This window comes from Pteropus vampyrus, unplaced genomic scaffold (assembly GCF_000151845.1).
Source record: "Pteropus vampyrus isolate Shadow unplaced genomic scaffold, Pvam_2.0 Scaffold52, whole genome shotgun sequence".
NCBI lineage: Eukaryota > Metazoa > Chordata > Mammalia > Chiroptera > Pteropodidae > Pteropus > Pteropus vampyrus.
This window is the reverse complement of record NW_011888833.1, coordinates 547,495-555,161: the sequence shown is the minus strand read 5'-3', so window position 1 is coordinate 555,161 and position 7,667 is coordinate 547,495. Positions and strand designations below refer to the sequence as shown.

The following is a 7,667-nucleotide window of genomic DNA, read 5'->3' as shown; positions in this document are numbered from 1 at the left end:
GGTATGAATGCTCGTATCCCTTCCCCCCTGCCCTGCCGCCAAATTCATATGTTCAAGCCCTAACGCCGGATGCCATGGTGTTAGATGGCGGGGTCTCGAGAGGTGATTAGGTCATGAGGGTGGAGCCTCATGAATGAGACTAGTGCCCTTATAAAAGAAGCCCCAGAGAGTTCCCCAGCCCCTAAGATATAACAAGAAGGTTCCACCTATGAACCAGCAAGCAGCCCTCACTGGACACAAAACCGGCGGCTGCCATGATCTCAGACTTCCAGAACTGTGAGGAATGAAGTTCTGTTGTTTATAGAAGCCATCCAATCTGTGGCAGTTTGTTATAGCAGCCTCAAGAGACTAAGACATCCTCATTCAGCTGCCCCGCCTGTTAACCGTTTAATTTACATAACCAAGTGTCAAAACCAGAAAGTCACCCCTGGTGCAATGCTGTCAACCAAACGGAAGACCCTGGTTTTACACGAATGTCTCGCTTCTGCTCCAGGATCCTCTCAGGCCCCCGGGGCTGCATTTAAGTAGTTCTCCTCAGTCTCCTGAACCCCTGACAGTTCGTCTGTCTCTTCCTGCCATTTTTGAAGAGTATTGATCATTCAGTTTGTCAAATGTCTCTCCACTTCGGTTTGTTTGCTATTTTCTCATGATTGCACTGAGCTTATACATCTCTGGCAAGGATGGTACAGAAATGACAACTGTTCTCCGACCCCCAAATACCTTCCACAGACATGTCACGAATCGGTACCTCTGCTCTGTGAGATGCACGTTGACATTTTGTTATTGCTGTAAATGCTCTTTACTGAGCATATATGCTTCACCGGCCTCTAAGGGGCCAGAAGACACTGCCCAGGGCCAGCCGGTGCCTGAGGGTCTCTCTCCTCCAGCTGGCCCTTCTCTGCCCCAGGACCTTGCTGGCCCCGTCTTCCTTTCTCTGTGCCCAGCTCTCCCCGTTAAGCTCTTGGACTTTATGCCCCCGCGTCTTCTGTCGGGTCACAGGCCACTAGGCTTATTCCCTCAGGGAGCTGGCCACTCCTCCTGTCTCCACGCACTCGGGAAACCCTTTCCCTGCTCCCCACCTCTGACCTCCAGCTGTTTCGAGGAGCTTCTGTGGATGCCCTGCCATCACACTAAACGCAGCGAGATCAAATGTCATTCGTTTGGCGCTCTCTGGAGCGCTGTCGCCCTCCTAGGCCCGTCAGGGGTGCACCTTTATTCACTGCCCTTGATTTTCTGGCGCGGACCCTGCTCTCCCTGGGCTAGGAGCGCCCCGCAGGCTGCTCCAGTCCCTAGGTCCTGATCCAGTGGTTCTCGAACCCCGGAGCCACCCGGGGGGCTTGTTAAAGACGGATCTTAAGGCGTGCCCCCCCAAACCAGAATGCTGTCGCCAGGGCCCGCGGGACCCGCACTGCCGCCTTCCACCGGCAGGTGTCTCTTTGCTGGCACCCGAGCCAACGGCGGAGTCACCAAATGGAGGCGCCTGGGGAGGGGCCGCCGGGGCGGGGCGGGGCCTCTGCGGTCCCCGGCCGCGGCCCTCACCTTTGAGACACTTGGTGGCTGCGCGGCTGGGGGTGGGGCGCTCGGGGCGCCTCGTCACGTGGGGAGGAACTGCCGGCTCTTGTTCCTGGGCCTTTGGTCATCTGAGCCGCGAGGCCAGCGGCGCCCGGTCCCCTCCAAACCCCCGGCGTGGGTCCGTGCGGGGACCGGGACCCCGGGAAGTCACGTGGCCCCGCCCCAGAAAGCCTAGGGGGAAAGGCCTGCTCTGCCGCCCCAACAGCTTTTCCCCTTAGGGAACTGCAGTTTCCTAACCTGTCCTGTTTTGAAAGAGGCCCACTTATTGGGCAATGACGGCAGCGGGCCAGCGCGAGTCTGCCCGTAGCCATCGCTTCTTTTATTTAAGGACTGTTATGGGGCGTCTCCAGGGAGCCAGGCACTGTCTGGGAGATTCTGGGGAGGGGAGGACCACACCCTGCCCTCCTGCCCAAAACCGCCCCAGAACTGAGGCTTCAGGTGACAGGAAACAAGCACTCTCTGGGCCCTTTCCTTGAAAATCCAGGACGAACTGGAGGAAGCAAACCAGGCCCCCATACTTAAGCCCGTGGTCAGGAGGGGGTTAATGCGGGCTTGCTTCCTTTGGACCTGTTCGCTTCATTTTATAATTAACAGTCAATAACTGCTGGGAATACGATGCTGACAAGATGTGTCCCTGTCCTTAAAGGCCTGGAAGCCCAGTGGTGCCAGAGGCCAGCAAAGCGTAAACAAGAAAATGCATGGGAACTGCTCCAACTGGCCCATTAGTTGTCTCCATCCCACTAATTTACCCTGTAGGGCACAGAGGACCCAGGAGAGCAAGGCCCTGATCGGGCTCAAAGGCCAGACCCACAGGAAAGCCACCATCTGGTGCTGACGCCCAGGTAAGAACATGCATTGTCCTGTGTTCCAGGACAAAATAATAGGAGCCTCCCAGTTTCCCAGTTCGGGTCTGCTCTGGCTTCACTGATCCCATTTCCCTATAAATTCATCTCCTGGGAAGGTTCTGGAATCAGTATCAAACGACCGGAGGCTTTCCTGCTCTTGTCACGACACTGGCTCGAGAATCTGGCTGCTGTCGGGGAGAGAGAAGGTTCACCCTTTACGTAGCTTCCAAGCCGCTCCGTTTCTGTCGTTTGCATGTGCTGAGATTATGGTCGGGCCTTTGTGTTGGCTTTTTGAAATACATGTTCAAAAATCAGAATTCCACGGAAGACTTCCTACTTATTTAGGGTACCAGAACACTAGCTGTGACATTCCAACCTCTGACGCTTCTAGGCAGCAAAAATTTCATCGTGCAGCCAAAGAAACGGGCACACATTCCCGTGACACGTTTTCAGGCCACGTCTCTGCTCCTGAGTGTTCAGGTCCAGGAGAGTGAGTCTGTGCTGCACATGTTCGCTAGAAGGTGCCTGGAGCCCCTCCACCCTGATGTTTTGTCCCTTTTCCCTCTGAATGAGAAACACACAATCCTCTCCAAGCACCGTTAGCTTGTCTTTTGTTTTAATTTATAAAATACACAGGCCCCTGTGTTCAGTATTCGCCGAGTTCTGTGTCAACACTCAACTTTTAGTGCTATTTTCAAAAAGAAAACTTTGCCTCATTGAAAAAGGGTCTCGTTTACCCTGCTGTCTGGCCACGACAGGGTTAAGTCCTTGCCGGTGACCTACACTGAGTGCCATGGGGTAATTCACCTCCGTTCTCAGCCACCTAGTGCTAAAACCATCCTCTTTGGAACAGACGCCATGCCTTGTCTAGAAAGATACTCATGACTATCTATCAGGGTGGACATGTGAATAAGAAAAGTCGTTTTGTACATTTTGGTCTCTCTTAGGATGCTCTCCGAGGACAGCACGCGTTTCCCAGGAAATCAAAGTCTTCCTCCTCGGAATCTCGCACTTTCCAAACCACGGTTCAGAAAACGGGCATCGTCTCTACAGAGCGAATCCCGTCATCCCGTCCAAAACACGGAAAACATGTTCACTCAGAAAAACCGTTCCACTCGGCCCACTTAGAAAATGTTTAAACGGGAAAGAGGTGACCCGACCCGTGACCACCTCACAACACTTTGGAACAGGAGAAGGTTCTTAAGTACTCTCTCATTCAAATTCCCAACAATATCCCTCACAGGGGGCTTTCTCACAGCTGGGGGGACAGGCCTCAGGCAGGGACATTCCGAGAGGCCCGCCCTTCCCAAGTCGTAGACATGTCCCCTGAGAGTCCCAGAGCTCTTTCTCAAGCGTCCCCTCGTTATCCCGGCCTGTCCCACAAAGTGGCTCCCCTTGCGTCCGCCGGAACTCTTGGGGGGTCTCCTGTTGTACTTTGCAGTCTGGCCTCGTCTTATTCGTTGCGTCCACCACAGATGGCTCGAGCCCCTAAGGTATGTCGGGAGCTAGAAGCAATGTGACCGTGGAGCTGCTGATGAAGGATCGTGGCGAAGAAGGAGAGTCTGTGGCACAGGGAAACGCAAAGCAGGGCTGAGGGCTGGAGGAGGAGCCCGGCCTGCGGCCCTAGCGGCCAGCTGTCCTTGGGCCTGAGACACGGCTTAATCCACGTGGTTCCGTAACCTCAGGTGGATTACCTGCAACCCAAGGGCCTTCGCCAGGCAAAGACAAAGCCAAGAACACCTGGCTGTGTGAGTTTTCCTCTGCAACCTGTCCGTTAGGGGACCCCCAAGAGCACCGAAGTCCCCGAGGCTGCATTCCGTGGGGCCCAGACTGCCTCCCTCCAAGGCCAACCAGATGACACATGGCACTTCCTCTGGTTTCCCTCCCCCGAGGGCCAACATTCAAGTGACTGGAGTTAGCAACCGACTCTGTGGGTTGGTTTTTGCCGAAGGCACAAACCCAGGGACTTGAATGACAGATCCCCAGGTGCCAGGGAGGAGGCTGGCAATTAGGCCTCCAGTCACCTGCCCGCCCTGCACGTCAGTCAGCATTCCCTGAACGCTGACCCTCAAGGCCCGGCGGGCCACCCCTTCTCAGAAGTGCAGAGTCCCAGCAGCTGGAAGCAATACACGTAAGAGGAGGAAGGTGCTGGAGGCTGAGTTCTCCTCAGATGTCTTTGGAAGTTGAAGGGTGCTACAACTGAGTGGGACGGGGTGCCACAGCCCTGGGAGGGGGCGCAACCCCGCCAGGAACAGCTGTGTGGGGGTCGGGCTGGCCACACGCCCCCCGGCCTCAGTGTGCGCAGCTGCAGGATGAGGAGGTCGAACTGGACGGCCGTTCATAGCCTTCTCATCTTCAATTTTCTATAATCTCGTGAGCGGGGAAGATTTACGCAGACCTTCCTCTGATGTTATGACTTGTAGTTCATCTCTGGGGACACAGCCAGTGGCAGCCCGAGCGTGCGGAAGTTAAGTGGCTCCGTCGGGGGTGATTTAGGAGGCGCTGAAAGGCCAGAGTGCCTCCCTCACGTCTGCCTCGCCCCAGACCAGACCCAGACCCAGGGTGTGAGGGTGGGCTCCATCGAAGGCAAACACCCACACTGCCCACTGTGTCTCACAGAGCACGTTACCTTGGACTTGCCCGTGGGTTCCTGGGATGGCACCAGGAATGGTGCCCAGTGCAGGCTCAGCCGCCGGGAAAGGTCTGGGCACGCGGGGCATGGTGGTGGCGGAGGGGGCTGGCCGTGGAGGATGTAGGGTCGCCTGCAAGCAGCAAAGAGCACCCAGGGCCCACTGAGGCACAGCCCTGAGCCCTGCGCTTGCTTGGGGAGGCTGGTGGGCTGTCAGCGCAGGCACTGTGGGCTGTGTTTCGTTACTAACCTACCTGGTTACCTTCTCCCAGGGTGCCCTGCGGAAGCGGGGAGGAGACTGTGGGCCAGCCAGCCTCCAGGGCTCCTCCTCCTCACAGGGAAAGCCTGAAGACGTGTGGGCCTTGGCCTCTGCCATCAGGCTAGATGGCAAAGAGACAAAGGAGTTGGCCGCCCTGCAAAATGTGGCCTGATTCTACAGTGGGGCAGCTGCCTGGAACCCACAGTCCCTTCCGTGGTAGGGGGCCCAGCCACCCCCACAGCTGGCCATGGGACCCGTCATCCTTCTCCGCTTGGCCATCTCCCTAAGGAGCCACAAGCCTGCCATCTGACCCACCCACCCCGAAAACGAGGCTTGGCTGTCAGGTTGTCATGAGCCCTTTTAGTGGCTTCAACTCTTCACCTATAAAAATGGAGGAAGGGTCCCTAGGAGGGTAGCTCCCTCGTGCTCCTACAGGGGCTTAGTTATCAATCTGGTAGCAGAATGAGGTGTAGGAATAAAAGCCAGCAGACAGCTCCGTAAGGCGTTAATCCACAGCACCGGTTCCCCTAAGCTCCACCTGAGCACGGAACACGTGGGGTCTCCGGGTTTGAGAACCCGGCTTCCCACAGCCTTTCTTAGAAGGCTGGGCTTGTCGAATCTGAATCTCATCCTTGGGTGAGGATTAGGGTGTGTTCCGGTGACTTCTGAGTGTATAGATGTTAAGTAGTAGTAAAAATAGCGCCTGAAGCAAAAACGTCCTTCGTGCGGTCTTGGAGCCTGACGGAGTTTGACAGCGCTGGCGTGCTTCGCCTCTGCTGGAGATGAACAGGAAAGGAACACACACATGCTGGACCACGAATGTCCAATGTCCTGTCACTATCACCCCCCCCCCCCGGGGGCACCACAGGGACCAAGGATCCCATGTTTTTCCACGGTGTTCTTCAGAGTCCAGTAGAGATTTCTAGGTGTGTTGTAAGGGTCCCGTTAAAACCTTTAACTGGCCTTGTTGGTCTCCCCCTCCTCAAGACTGTTTCTTTCCTCTGTCGAAGAACGAGAATTTGGGGGACTTTAACAAATCCTATTGGCCAGTCCAGTAACTTGGCCCAGGGCTGCCAGCTTGGGGCCTGCCGGGGGTCCCCTAAGGAAGCATAGGAGAGCGGGGTTAGCTAGAGACAAACGCGCCATGAGTGCCTACCCCGGAGAGGGTCTAGGAATTCAGACTCCTGCCACCGAAAGGCCTCAGCTACGTCCTGAGAGGTAAAGAAGCGCTGCTATGTCCACTGTGAGAGACAAGTCTGGGACAGGCCGCCCCGCACTCCACGGCCGGCAAACCTACCTGCCCGTCCTCCAGACAGGTATCAGGTCCATCTGTGCTGAAGCCGAACCACTTGGTCTCACACCGGCAAATCTAAGTCATTGTGACGTGGGTTTTGGATTCGGGCTGATGTAGGTTTGAGTCCTGGGTCTGCCACTAACAGCTGTGCTGCCAGGGGCCAGGTCACTTAGCCTATGCACGCCTTGGTGTCGTACCCCCCACCCCCACCCAAAGGCTCGCCTGATTGTTACAAGGATTAAATGCAACAAATCTGGCAGAGTTCTTATCCTTAGCACAGTGCCTGACAAGTTAGCTGCTGTTTTTCATCGTGTGCCTACTATGCGCTGGGCCTGTCCCTTGGGAAAGCAGGGGCTGTCCTCTCTGCACAAGGCCCCTCATCACACCTCCTCCAAACAGGCTTCGGCTGTGGCCCTGGATTTACTGTGTTCGAAGACCTGGAGGTGTGGTCATTATTCCTGGCAGCAAAATACCACACACACACTTTCCCTCCGGGGGACTCCCGTCCAGCCCCCACTCTCTTTACACCTACCTTCCCTGCCTGGTACCCAAATAGGAAATTCGGCTCTCAAAGCCCCTCTTGTCCCAGCGGCCTCCTCTCCTGTTCTCTCGCCTCCCCCAGGCCTCGCCACGCACCTCAGTCCCTTTTTTCCGCCCTCCTTTTCCTCTCTAAAATAAAAACGAATGCTGCCTTTTTATCCGCGCTGAACTGCAAGGGCAGAATCGTCGTTAAACAGAGAGGCGGAGAGGCTGGCCGCGGGCCGGGCGGAGCCACCGCCCTACAGCAAGGCCAGCTTCCAGGCGCAGACGGGAGGGAGCCGGGCGGCGGGCCCGGCACAGCGGCAAGCTTCCCCCCCGTCCCCGCCCCCCCGGAATTCTTGACCCAGGGCCTTGCAACCACACTCTGCCCCAATCCGTGTACAGCAGCAAGGGAGCTGCCTGCGGCCTGGGCCCAGGGAGAGCGGGGTGGGGGGGGAGGGGAGGGCAGAGGTGGGGAAAGGACGCAGTGGGGGCAGGGATGGGAGGGAGGAGGTGGGGGAGAAGCGAGGGAAGGAGGCAGGAGGTGGG

General features: G+C 56.7%; 1 long non-coding RNA gene across 1 annotated transcript; it reads right to left on the bottom strand.

The window, feature by feature from the left end:
* Positions 1–3,016: 3,016 nt before the first annotated feature.
* Positions 3,017–7,435, bottom strand: LOC111739647. The gene is made up of 2 exons (XR_002780329.1): positions 6,603–7,435; positions 3,017–6,081 (listed from the first exon to the last, which is right to left on the bottom strand). It is a non-coding gene; the product is annotated as an uncharacterized LOC111739647 (long non-coding RNA).
* Between the last annotated feature and the right edge of the window lie 232 nt (positions 7,436–7,667).